General features: G+C 35.4%; 1 protein-coding gene across 19 annotated transcripts in view; it reads left to right on the top strand.

Annotated features, from left to right (window-relative positions):
* LOC143226188 (putative fatty acyl-CoA reductase CG5065) overlaps positions 1-13390 on the top strand; it is a 122271-nt gene that overhangs the window by 55386 nt on the left and 53495 nt on the right. For 15 of the 19 annotated variants that reach the window (XM_076456828.1, XM_076456813.1, XM_076456827.1 and 12 more), the window contains one exon: positions 761-819. The exons of the other annotated variants lie outside the window; for them this stretch is intronic. The gene's annotated coding sequence lies outside the window, so the exon portion shown is untranslated. The remainder of the gene's footprint in view (positions 1-760; positions 820-13390) is intronic. 19 annotated transcript variants of the gene reach the window in all.

Raw genomic sequence — 13390 nt, 5'->3', positions numbered from 1 at the left:
CAAGATTGTTTGAGATCGACTTAATAGGCTGGGCATAATTAACCAATAGGGTTTACAAAATACAAATAGGGTTAAGCTCAATTTTGGGCCCGGCATGGCCAGGTGGGTTAAGGCGTTCAATTCATAATCTGAGGGTCGCGGGTACGAATCTCCGTCGCACGAAACAGGCTCGCCCTTTCACCCGTGGGGCGTTAATAAAAGAGTATCCGAAGAGTTGGCGGTGGGTGGTGATGACTAGCTCCCTTCCTTCTAGTCTTACACTGCAAAATTAGGGTCAGCTAGTGCATATAACCCTCGTGTAGCTTTGCGTGAAATTCCAAAATAAAGAACATTACACAGTACATAGTGCTTACATACAAATTTTGGTTGAGATTCGCCCAATGGGGTCGGAGGAGTTAGGATGCAGCCAAACACAAATTTCGTCTTTTTACACATATTATCGGATATTTTATTTAGATGTGTTTTTTATTCGGTCACTCTCAGTTCACATGCTTTGGACGTGGTTTATATAGTGTTTTGGTGTGGTGAAGAAACTAATATGTTTTTTTTAAACAACACAATGAAATAAGATAATATTTTTAACGACACAGATATCTTGTGGTTTTGTGTTTTAAAGGACCCGCCTGACGGATATTAAGATAGAAGGTTTTTCTCTCAGCATTTCGTTTGCTAGAAAACGTTTTAATTTTCGTATTAATTTGTCATAATGTGATTGAAACTTAGAGAATATATATAATTACTAATTTCTTTGTTTCTCTAGGAAGATTCTGGCTGAAAAAAAAGGTCAAGTTTTAAAAGTGTTAAAGTTTCCATAACCAGGTGAGTCTTTAGAAATTTTACACTACTCTGAAACTGATAGCCAAAATATTCAAGTTGTTCTTCAACCAGATAAACAGCAGAGTTTAAAGGATCCCAGGAGATTTTATTCACTGAAAACAGTTAATGATTTAGTTTCAGTAACAGGATATATCGCAAGTTACTAAGTTAGGAAACACAAACATGTTTAGAAACATACTGCTTAAAATGTAGTATGGCTGATTTCGTGTCCATGAAAGTGTAACATTTGTCAAAGTGAGGCACTTACTGATGATTCTTATCCTTTATACCCGACATGTAAGTATTTGTATATGCGAAGCGTACTTCTGAAACAGTTTGTCTGTTGAGTAATTGGGAAAAATAGAGTAGCAGTACCATTACTATATATTCTTCAAACCCTATTTAAATATATATTTTCTATAAAAACACAATGTATCTAATAAACACTCTGATACTAATAAGAAGCCTTATCTTACTCTATTTGCTTTTATCGATTTCTTGTGGTAAATAGAGTAATATATCGTATTTTGTAATTGGTTTTAATACTTCTGATCCACCATTGTACGAGATTATAGATTATTTTTTCAGCTTTTGAACTGGTGCAACGACAAATTATTGGACTTTACGTGTAAGTTGAGACATTAACGGTCTTCATTGGTACTGATTATTCTCTACCCCATAATCTTATTAACTGAAATTGTTAGAACTGACAATACTGTATAGATTATATCACTCACCGATGGTTTTTCCAGACAGTTTGGTTTGGTTTGAATTTCGCGCAAAGCTACACGAGGGCTATCTGCGCTAGCCGTCCCTAATTTTGCAGTGTAAGACTAGAGGGAAGGCAGCTACTCATCACCACCTACCGCCAAATCTTGGGCTACTCTTTTACCAACGAATAGCTGGATTGACCTAACATTATAACGCCCCCATGGCTGAAAGTACGAGCATGTTTGGTGTGGCGGGGATTCGAACACACGAAGTCGAGTGCCTTAACCACCTCTTTTCCAGACAGAAAACCATCATTTATTGGTATAAAACCCACCTCTGAAGAGTACAGGTACCCGCTATTATTGCTGCGGATTACAGTTATCTGCTCAAGTTTTAATGAAGTAATTTTTTCATCACAAATATTTTGTCCAAATTTTAAGCAACTACAAAAGAGAAGATATTATAAATTCTAATTATCAAATAGAGGTATTATCTTTTCGCAGCAGGTAGTATTTGCAAAATGTGCGAAACAGCCACGCTAACACTGGGAGACGTAAAATGTGTGTATAATCAACGGTATATATTAGTTTGTGAAATTAAAATCAGGTGAAATTGTCCAAACTATAATTAAATGTTGTTGATGGATCCATGATTTGGAATGGTTTTGCACATTAGTCCTTCTGTAACTGTGCACGAAACTTGCAACAAAAGTAAGTAATTTAATGTTGTTGTTTTCCTCCACGTTTTTGAGGGACTCAAAATTGCAGTGAGCTGTTTTGTTTGACAAAAGAGATGAGTCCTGCACACCACTAACTTAGTTTTGTTACGATCTGGTTATTTAGTAGTGTTGTCTTGGTAATTGTAAAGTACTTTTGTTTGTCATGGGAAACCCTCTGTAAGGAAAAAGCTAAGATGTATATATCGAGTTTAACTCTGACATGACTTAGCGGGTCTTCAGAGGGTTACTATTGGTCAAACAACTTTGTTACGGGAAACTCTCCAACAAATGAAAGGATTACTGCGTACAAGAGGGTTTTAAAACGTTCATCGTTCTTTGAATAAAATTGGAGGAATCTATATTTACCAAGGATGAGTTCCGGTGTTGTATTCCATTACTCTTGATATTTGTGTATATGTGTTACTGTGTTAGTGTTGTATGCCATCACTCTTGATATTTGTGTATATGTGTTACTGTGTTAGTGATGTATACCATCACTCTTGATATTTTTATGTGTGTTACTGTGTTAGTGATGTATACCATTACTCTTGATATTTGTGTATATGTGTTACTGTGTTAGTGATGTATGCCATCACTCTTGATATTTGTGTATATTACTCTTGTATACCATCACTCTTGATATTTGTGTATGTGTTACTGTGTTAGTGTTGTATTCCATTACTCTTGATATTTGTGTGTATGTGTTACTGTGTTAGTGTTGTATTCCATTACTCTTGATATTTGTGTATATGTGTTACTGTGTTAGTGGTGTGTACCATTACTCTTGATATTTGTGTATACGTGTTACTGTGTTAGTGGTGTGTACCATTACTATTGATATTTGTATATATGTGTTACTGTGTTAGTGGTGTATACCATTACTATTGATATTTGTGTATATGTATTACTGCCCCCCGCCCGCCCGCTAGTTCAGCGGTAAGACTACGAATTTACAATGCTAAATGGAGGGGTTCGATTCCCCTCGGTGAGCTCAGCAGATAGCCCGATGTGGCTTTGCTATAAGAAAACACACACATATGTGTTACTGTGTTAGTGGTGTGTACCATTAATCCTGATATTTGTTACAGTGATATTTGTGTATATATGTTACTGTGTTAGTGGTGTATACCATTACTCTTGATATTTGTGTATATGTGTTACTGTGTTAGTGGTGTGTACCATTACTCATGATATTTGTTATAGTGATATTTGTGTACATTTGTTACTGTATTAATACTGTATACCATTGTTCTTGATATTTGTTACAGCGATTTTGGGTATACGTGTTACTGAGGTTATTCACGTGTACGTGCTACTGATCTTGGGTAAAGACTGTAAGATGTTTGCACCTTAGGAATAAAAAAACTCGCAACATACAGACAGTCAATTAGGTCACGAGCGTGGTTGAAAGTGATTTCTTCATCGGTCAGTAAGATTTGGGTCACATTAAAGCGACGTAGAAGTGGGTCACAATGTCTGATGAACGAGCAAAACTCGAAAAGTGTTCTTGTAGTACTTTAAGACATGAACAGTGAAAGTGCTTTGATGTGTGAAGCAGTCAAGAATTTAATGAATGAGTGAACATCTCCTCAAAATTTATAAAAAAGCAGCAAATTCTGGGATGTGAAGAAAAATGGGTTTGTTGGATGATAAACGTCGTAATAATTTGAACGTATAAAACGTCGAAACTTTAATCGTATTGTGCAGCAAAACAACTATTAACAAAAAAAACTAATAGTATACATGAGGATTTGAAATCTGTTTGCTGGCACAGTGATCCTATACTTACATGGTTTAGAGAATATATAAAAATGAAGCTATTAATTTATTTTTGCGATTATTTAGCCTCAAAAGCTGGTTAAATTACTAAAAGATCAGTGTGAAGCCAGGTCGGTTTAACACTTTTCAGTGACTTATGTTAGTTTTGGGGAATTCCGCTCCTCATCAGTAAATCTGGACAAGGGCAAACCTAAAGAATAAGACTAGGTTTCACATTGTGTTGGAATGAATGTTATATGTGTGGTGTTTTGAAAAGTCTGGCCCTTTCAGTGTTACAGTGGGATGCCTGCTGACTTGTATTGCTAGAAACCGGGTTCTGATATCGTTGGTAGGCGAAGCGGAGATGATCCTTTGTGTAGCTCTGTGCTTAATAACAAACAACAATAACAGCTGAAAAGTCTGCTTCTCACACATTAATGAAGCCTATTATTCTTTGGTTTGTTTTCATTAAGAGTTACTGATATACAGCGTAGTCAGTCAATTCAATTATGTTTCCATTTCGAACCAGCTCTGAAAATGTACATTTTCCTTCCAGCATGCAGGTGCATTGTTACGCACACATTGTTTCTTCTCACGTTTCTCGCGTATTTTCAGACTGCTGTCAATTTCCTGAAAATGTTCTGTGATAATGCTTGAAGTGGTATACACTGATGAAAGAACAGGTTAAACCACTAAATGTTCAGCCACGTCATAACATTTTCTGGGGTAAATTTAAGATTGATATCAGTATTGTACGTTCACTTTTTGTAGGAACTTCTAACAATTGGAAGCATATTTGATGTCTGTTAAGACTTACAACAAACAAAACTCTTAAAGATTTGAAAATTACTACCGCTGGGTTTGTAAATCAACCTTTCACGTGACATCTGCCGAATTTTATATTAAAAGTAACAGATGCATCAGCTGTTAGCTGCCATTGAAACCAAAAGTAAATGGTTCGGTTTGTTTTCAATTTCGCGTAAAGCTACATGAGGGCTATCTGCGCTAGCCGTCCCTAATTTAGCAGTGTAAGACTAGATGGAAGGCAGTTAGTCATCACTACTCACCGCCAACTCTTGGGCTACTGTTGTGCCAACAAATATTGGGATTGACCGTCACATTATAACGCCCCACGGCTGAAAGGGCGAGCATGATTGGGGTGAGGGGGATTCGAACCCGCGACCTTCAGATTACGAGTCAAGTGCCTTAAGACTTGATATTAACTGTTACTGTTAATAAATAGTTTAGATCATGCTGGACCTAAAGTAAATGGTAGATCAGATTGTTTTCGTCAGCATCTGACTCTCGTTATTTAATTTCTGTAGTGTATATTAGTGTATAGAAGACATTTTAATACAACAGGGTTTTCGGAAAGTCACTCACTGTGCACTTATATATTTATTAACAGACATGTTTCAATATAGAATACAGGAGGTAAATATGAATCACAATTATAAACAATGTTGAAAATGACCTCCGTTAGCATCAATACAGGCCTGAATCCTTCTTATTTTGTTTCTAAACACCGCTATCAGTTGCTGGCTTGAATTAGACTAAATAAAATATGATTACAAAACTGCACAGTGAATTTCCGAACACCCTGTAGAAATAAACTTCTGACACAAATTTTGTTATTTTCATAGTTTCTATTTTAGTGCAGTGCTCCTGGAGGAGCTGTAAAGTGTCCAGTTAAAAGAAATTTGGTGTTGTGAGGTTTTTTTTCGAGCATTAAAATATCTAGTTCCATAATAATCAAGTATAAGTGAAAAAGGGGGTCAAACCAAGATAATGTAGTATTTATAGTTATAATATGAATGTCTTTTGCTGTTGAAGTGTGATTATAATCAGTTCTATTTGCCACAAGGCAGTAGTATCAATAATCATGGGATTGGGGGTTGCCCTTTAAATTCAAGAGATCATTAATTTACTTATCGGTTGAAATAAATAGTTAGCCCTGAAACTAGGTTGTAACAGTCTTTCTTCACAATGCATTTTTGCTACGATCTTAATAGTATGATGTAACTATGGAGGGAAGATGAGCCCCGCGAGGTAAATCTACCTGAGAATAACCAGCATCTAAAGTGCCCGCTTCAACATCTGAAGTGGCTCATTGGTCATGAGTGTTCTCAGGATTCAACACACAAGAAAGCAACCTTACTGTACAGTTATTAAAGATTATTTTGCTGTATGTAATCATTCTATAATGTTAAATACGTCGGAAAATACTTTTAAGTTGCAGGTAAAAAAAACAAAAACAAGACAAACAACAAAACAAAAAATACATAAATACTATTCAGAAGTATTCCCAAGGCTTCTTATTTGTATCGTTGTCTTACAGAAACGACTGTTTTATATTTTGCACCAGTCAGTTGGTTTAATTGCATTATGGTAAAATATTTTTACTGCAAAGTCTTGAAACGTGTATTTTTAATGACTAACACTTCGTTTAAGAATATTGGTTTTCATAGCGATATATTCAAATATCCTCTCTCTCTCGGTGTTTGGGTATGATATGTTCGTACCCTGGAGGGTCAGGTTCTCTTTGACCTCTTCCTCCTCCCCATACTTATGTGGTCTTGCAGTATTTGATAGCGATAGTTACTTCATTTTCGGGTCAGAGTGAACTGAAGGTTTCTCCGACCCTTTTTAGGGCAATGTCCATGTATTGTGATACATATATGGGTATTATTTTGCCCTATCAGTAAAGTGTCAAGATTGTTGGTGGCACTTTTTTATTATTATTTTTTTTAATTCATTATATGTACATATATATGAATACATTTTTTATTATACATTTATTTATTTTTTATGTTTAAAATATATATTGACCGGGGAGAGATGTTTAGGAGTAACTTCATCATGTATGAGGTACCTATCTAGTTCGCATAGTAATTTGTTTTTCATCCAATTTTTATCGAAGTACATTATTGTAATATGTAGGAGTCTATCTGAATATGGTTGGTATGTTCGAATATTTGTGTATGAATTGAGATGATGTAGTTCTTGGAACTCTGTATGCTGTTGTGAGGAGTGTGTTTTGGATTGTTTTTAGTTTGGTTTCAATTATTTTGTCGTTTACAGTTATCCATGCTGGAGCTGCATAGTCTATTACTGGTTTAATATATGTTTTGTAAATTTTTAGTATGTTGTTTGTAAATGCTCCACTGTTTTTGCCAGTTAGACTCCGAGCATAGTTGGTTCTTCGCCAGACTTTGTTTTTAAATTCGTTTACATAGTTAACCCAAGTTAATTTTGAATCATAGGTTAGGCCTAAAAATTTTGCTGATGTGGCAGTCTCAAGTAGTGTACCATTCATATATATTTCAGGCTGTAGTTTTTTGTGTTTTGTCAATTTCGTAAGGACTACGAGTTGTGTTTTAACTAAAACTAAAACACAACTCGTTCAAATACCCGTGATTTATAGAAAACCTATTTAAGCTTTTTTTTTGCGCGCCAATATGATCAGCCATAGGTCCGGCATTGCCAGGTGATTAGGCGCTCGAGTCGTAATCTGAGGTTCGCAATTCCCCGTTACACCAAACATACTTGCCCTTTCAGCCGTGGGAGCGTTATAATGTGACGGTCAATCCCACTTTTCGTTCGTAAAAGAGTGGCCTAAGAATTGGCAGTTGGTAGTGATGACTAGCTGCTTTCTCTCTAGTATTACACTGCTAAATTAGGCACAGGTAGCGCAGATAGCCCTCGTGTAGCTTTGCACGCAATTCAAAAACAAAAACAAATAAAACCTATTATTTCGCCAGTTTATTAATTTTCATATTCAAACAAAGTGCTATAATTTGTTTTCATTCTAATAGATCCTGAGAATATTTTATGTGCACTAGCTTAGATGGTAGAGCGTTATGCCCTGGTTTCATATTATTTACACATTTTGTGAATGTTCGAAAGGACTTACAAATAGCGATAGATTAATTTGCAATTCTTAGGTCTTTTGTATTTGTTGATTGTTATTTCATTTTTATTCAGTTTTCTAGCTACGATATCTTTCTTGAGGATAACCATTTTCTGTTACAGTTTTTGTCGATTTTTACATATCTTTTGGGTGATGAGGACTACGCTTTCTTCAACTTCATTTTTATGGTATATATTATGAGTCAGTGTATATTTCTGGTGCTTGCCGTTATTAGTTTTTTTTCACATTCTACTGGCTAGATAGATGTCTGCTTTTGAGTATTAAGTCTTGGAAGAGAAATCTGTTAGTTTATTGACTTTTGTCTATGATGGATTTGATATCTAGATGCTGAGTATTGAATAATTAGATGGATTAGGTAGTTACGGTCTGAGTCTTTATATAGTGGTGCCAGCTCACGAAGGTAACAATAATACACCTGAGCCACATTTTTAGTTTAAATGGAGATTTTTGAATAGTATGATATTTAGACTATTCCGCTACAAGTTTCTAAGCACTTACGATAAATTGTTATACCTCGTCTTTCTGTTGAGTAACGGATTATCTAAAAATCTATGTTTTGAAAACAGTATGCTGTCATTGAGCACTTGTGATTTTAAAACCAACGCCTTTAAGTGTCTGTGGATTATTGGTCGTGCCCCCAGTGGCTCAGCGGTATGTCTGCGCACTTACAACGCTAAAAACCGAGTTTCGATACCTGTGGTGGGCAGAGCACAGACAGCCCATTGTGTGCCTTTGTGCTTATTTCAAAACAACTTGTTGATCGTACGATTTGGGTACCTGTAAAATCAATATGTTGAAGATCCTATGTCTTTTAAAGTTGTATGTTTAAGCATCTGTGATTTTGATGCCAGGATGTTGAAACTCCAGTGATTTCATCGACGGTATCTTAAAGTGTTTTAATCTGGAAACTGCAATAATCAGATGTCTTTCATTTCATAAATGTGTAGTTTGGTTAAACATGTGTTAAAACAACTGTGTGTTCAAGCATCTGTTGTTAAAGGAGATCATTAGCAATGCGATTAAACGTCTTGGTTAAGTGTGATATATATCAGGTATATGGAATGATTTAATTTTGCTCCTTATATATTATGTTTATTTATGTTTCTTTTATATTAACGCGCAACTACACATTGAACTCATTGCACTGTGTCCACCACGAGGGTTGACCATTCATTTCTAAATAGAGAAAAATAAGGTACTCCAAATATCAGGCAAGCTGTCTAGTGAGGTTGTTCTTCGAACGAAAAAAATAAGAGAAAAACTGTACAAAATACTTTGGGAAAATTTATTATTCACTGAAAACAGTTACTGTATCAGTTTGAACCTGTGGAATACGAGTTTTCTGAAATCTACAGTAACCGTAGTTAAGACCAAACTAAACTAACGTGTTTGAAAGGGACATTTTTGGTAAAAGTATACACTCTGTAACGAGTATAGGGGGCTAAATAATGGTAACAATTTCAAAAACGTCTAAAAACAGAAAAATGCTAAACTGAAAATTCGTTTGTGTTTTCACATGAACTCAGTGAACTTCCATACCAATTTTGATGAAGATCCATCCAAACCTTGCTAAGTAGTTACGTAGACATACAACAGAGAGTATTTATATGGATGATCCAAACCTATTAGAAGTGTATCGGTGTTTGCTTAACTGACGACGATGTTCCAATTTAACTTCACTGGAGTTGGTTACCAATAGCTTCTGATAAAGCTGTAATAGCAAAATATTCAGCTAATAAAGATACATTATTTTATTTACATTAAAAATGACAGCAGTAAATTGTTTACGTTAAGTAGAGTTAAGAATAATAGTTTATTTATCCTTGTAACTATTATCTATGTAACTTATGAAAGTAATTTCACATTCTTTCAGGTGTTGTAAACTGTTTTTTATAACTGAATAGGTTTTAAAAGGGTACAATCCAGGAAGGCTATTATATGAATAAGAGATGAAATAACCTAGAAAAAACCATTTTCAGGGGGTTTCGTGATGTAGTGAAAGTTCACGAACTTGTAAGCACTGTATTTCTAAATTCTGAAGGTTTTAGTTCCTTAAACTGGGCTCGGCATGGCCAAGCGCGTTAAGGCGTGCGACTCGTAATCCGAGGGTCGCGGGTTCGCATCCCCGTCGCGCCAAACATGCTCGCCCCTTTCAGCCGTGGGGGCGTTATAATGTGACGGTCAATCCCACTATTCGTTGATAAAAGAGTAGCCCAACAGTTGGCGGTGGGTGGTGATGACTAGCTGCCTTCCCTCTAGTCTTACACTGCAAAATTAGGGACGGCTAGCACAGATAGCCCTCGAGTAGCATTGTGCGAAAAACAAACAAACAATCCCTAAACTGTCCCCCTAGTGGCACAGCGACATGTCTGCGGACGTACAACGCTAGAAACCGGGTTTCGATACCCGTGGTGGGCATCGCTTTGTACTTAATTGAAAACACAAACAACGTTTCACCCAGTGGGGCTTCCTCTGTATGATAGAAACGTTCTGGTGTCTTAACTATTCTATTAGAGCAAAATCTAACTTTTCTCTGTTTAGTATGTTTCGTATTAGAACTCAGAAAAGAGGTTGATAATAGAAACACTGTTGAAGAGCCAGAGACACTGCATATTTGAAGTTATTAGTCCAAAAACAAACAAACTATCTAAGACATCTTTTCCAGACTGTTCTTTAATTGTTGTCTCATCTCTGTCAAGCGCTTCTTCGATTCTTTTGGGAATTATTGATATTTCTACAATGGAATATAAAAAGTTAACCATGGATGTTGTGTAATCAAATGAAGACTGGCCTTCAGTCTGCTTTAGCTAATGGTATTTAGTCCTGTTAATTAATTAGATGAACAAGCAATTGGCAGAGTTTAGTATACTCGGTTATTTGCAGTAAAAAATGAAAGAGACAGTGATAAATTTGGGTAGAAAATCACAGAAGGTACGTATATTTTTTAACTCTGTCCAACCGTAAAAACTTCACAACCAACTGTTAAATTAGCGAGCAGATCTTCAACTACTTACTGTTTAGGTTCGTTAATCAGCGAGTAGATCTTCAGCCATTTAATATTTATATTTTTCTAATTAGCGGGCATATTTTCAACTACTTAATGTTTAGGTTCGTTAATTAGCAAGCAGATTTTCAACTACTTATTATTTAGATTTTTCTAATTAGTGGGCAAATCTTCAACTACTTACTATTTGAATTTGTAAATTAGCGAGCAGGTCTCCAAATACTACCTACTGTTTAGATTCATTAATTAGCGGGCATATCTTCGACTACTTAATGTTTAGATTCGTTAATTAGCGAGTAGATTTTCAACTACTTACTATCTAGATTCGTTAATAATGGAGCAGATCTTAAACTACTTAGTCCATGGATTTATTAATTATTGTTTCTCAGTGGGACAGCGATAAGTCTATGAACTTATAATGCTAAAATCCGGGACTGGTTTTTTTGGAGGGGGAGCAGCACATAACCTGATATGACTTTGTTCTAGAACACCCAAACCAGTTGTGAGTTATGTTAAACAGCCAGTGTTACAGTTATTTTACTTTTGTTGTTGTTTTTCTTCCTGTATCTACTAAATGATCTTCAATAAAACAACAAAGTGTTCATAATGTAATTTTTATTGTCGTTTACTTTCTTACTGAAATCACCTGCAGTGGACGGCAACACATTTTGCCGTAGTTGTCGCATAATGTCTTCTAAAATGTTTTCTGTGAATAGTAAGATCTACTGATCTTCCCACTTATTTGTTTCCTTATGAATCTGTCAAGTCTTCTTAATAAACAGTAAAATAATTCTCTTGCACCACATTTTTATCTTCTTTCATCCTTCAACTTTTCTACATAGACAATAAAACATTTCCTTAGTCATGATTTCAAGATTTTATATTTCTATAAACTTTTATTTTTTGCTGATTTCATCATCTATATTTTCTGTGCCACCCCGTTTTTTAATACAAGCAAATATTTTTTCCGTTTCACTCTTCTTTAACACGTCCCACAGAAGCAAGGGGTGTCTTTACACTACAATTTGTTGAATATCAAAAGCACGTTCAAGTTGGAAACTCTAAAAGAGAGGTTGTTTTTGGACTATCGTTTTTTAAAGTGAAATACACCATCCTCAAGTCTCCATACTAGCTAGTACCAAGGTTTATCCGCTGGGAGTAAATTCAGTATATATTATTTATTGGTATAAAGCCAGACTATCAACATCGTTAATTAAGCAAATGTCAACCTTTTATTCTTCTGTTATCACATTTTTATAGTTTGTTTTCAACTGAGGTGCAAAAACTCTTTAATTGTAAGAATAACAATAACTTTAATATGTAGCCCTTGCCTCAGAAAGTGGTTAATTAGGGCAAGAGACTGACTGCTTTACAATATTTAAAAAAAAATCTAAATGAAAGAACACCTGTGTAAATCTTTAATATATTAATATATATATCTTTAATATATATAAATATATTAATCTGAAAATACCATACATATTTGATGACATATTTCTTCATTGGCTCACTAGGCCCAAGCCTAGAACAACAAAACTCCGGCGGTATCGTTAGAAAAAGGAAAATAAAAACATATAATGAACACAACAGTAATGGTTCTGGTATATCATAATGGTTAAGGGGCTTACCTTGCAATCAGAGGGGGTCGAGTTCGAATCCCTGCCACCGAATTAGCTTGTCCAGAGAATTTGTTGTGGACATGTAGAAAGCAACACTAGAGTTATTTGTTATGGTGATACCATCTGTGTATTATTTTACGTTGGGATTTAATATGCTTTTCATTTAGCTCTACAACTTGCTGCGTAGGATTTTGCTTGTTTTAATATAATTCATAAACGTTAATTTTGACTGAACCCTCGATCCTATTTCATAGATTATAATTACCTACAAGTATCTCGCATATGGTTCAAAAGATCTTGCAGGAACGGACCAAATGATTCTCTGTAATCATGTTGTAATATAGATGCTCGCGCGCGTGCACAGGCTGGAGAGGAACGGTAAAATGAATCTTGGTGTTATATGGACAACGCATGATATATACGCATTACCAGTACAAGAACAAACTGGGAAGACGTCATTCTAAATGCATGTTTTTATGACCAGCAATGTGGTCTTTCTTCGTTGTTAGGAACTGTTGTCTAAACAGTTAGACTCGCTATGGTAGATTTGAGTGAAGATCCTGAACAATAAACTAATAGTTAAGATGTAGCTGATGATAGTTAATATATACATCAGTGCAGTGGTCTGAAACTCTTGAGCTGTCGAATCAGGTTCATTTGACCTTACCGTTATGATGGGTTTCAAGCGTATGTACAAGGTCGACAAAATATTTCTCTTGTCCATTAATATTTGTAATTGGCTATTTGGCTGTCATAATACGAGCTATAGTTATTTTTTTTATGTAACGCCAGCCTGCAAAATTGAAATTTTTGAAAGCTAATTTTTTATCATG

The sequence above is a fragment of the Tachypleus tridentatus genome, chromosome 9 (assembly GCF_004210375.1).
Source record: "Tachypleus tridentatus isolate NWPU-2018 chromosome 9, ASM421037v1, whole genome shotgun sequence".
NCBI classification, from domain to species: Eukaryota; Metazoa; Arthropoda; class Merostomata; order Xiphosura; family Limulidae; genus Tachypleus; species Tachypleus tridentatus.
Note: the sequence above shows the minus strand (reverse complement) of the source record. Positions and strands in the feature narration are given on the sequence as shown.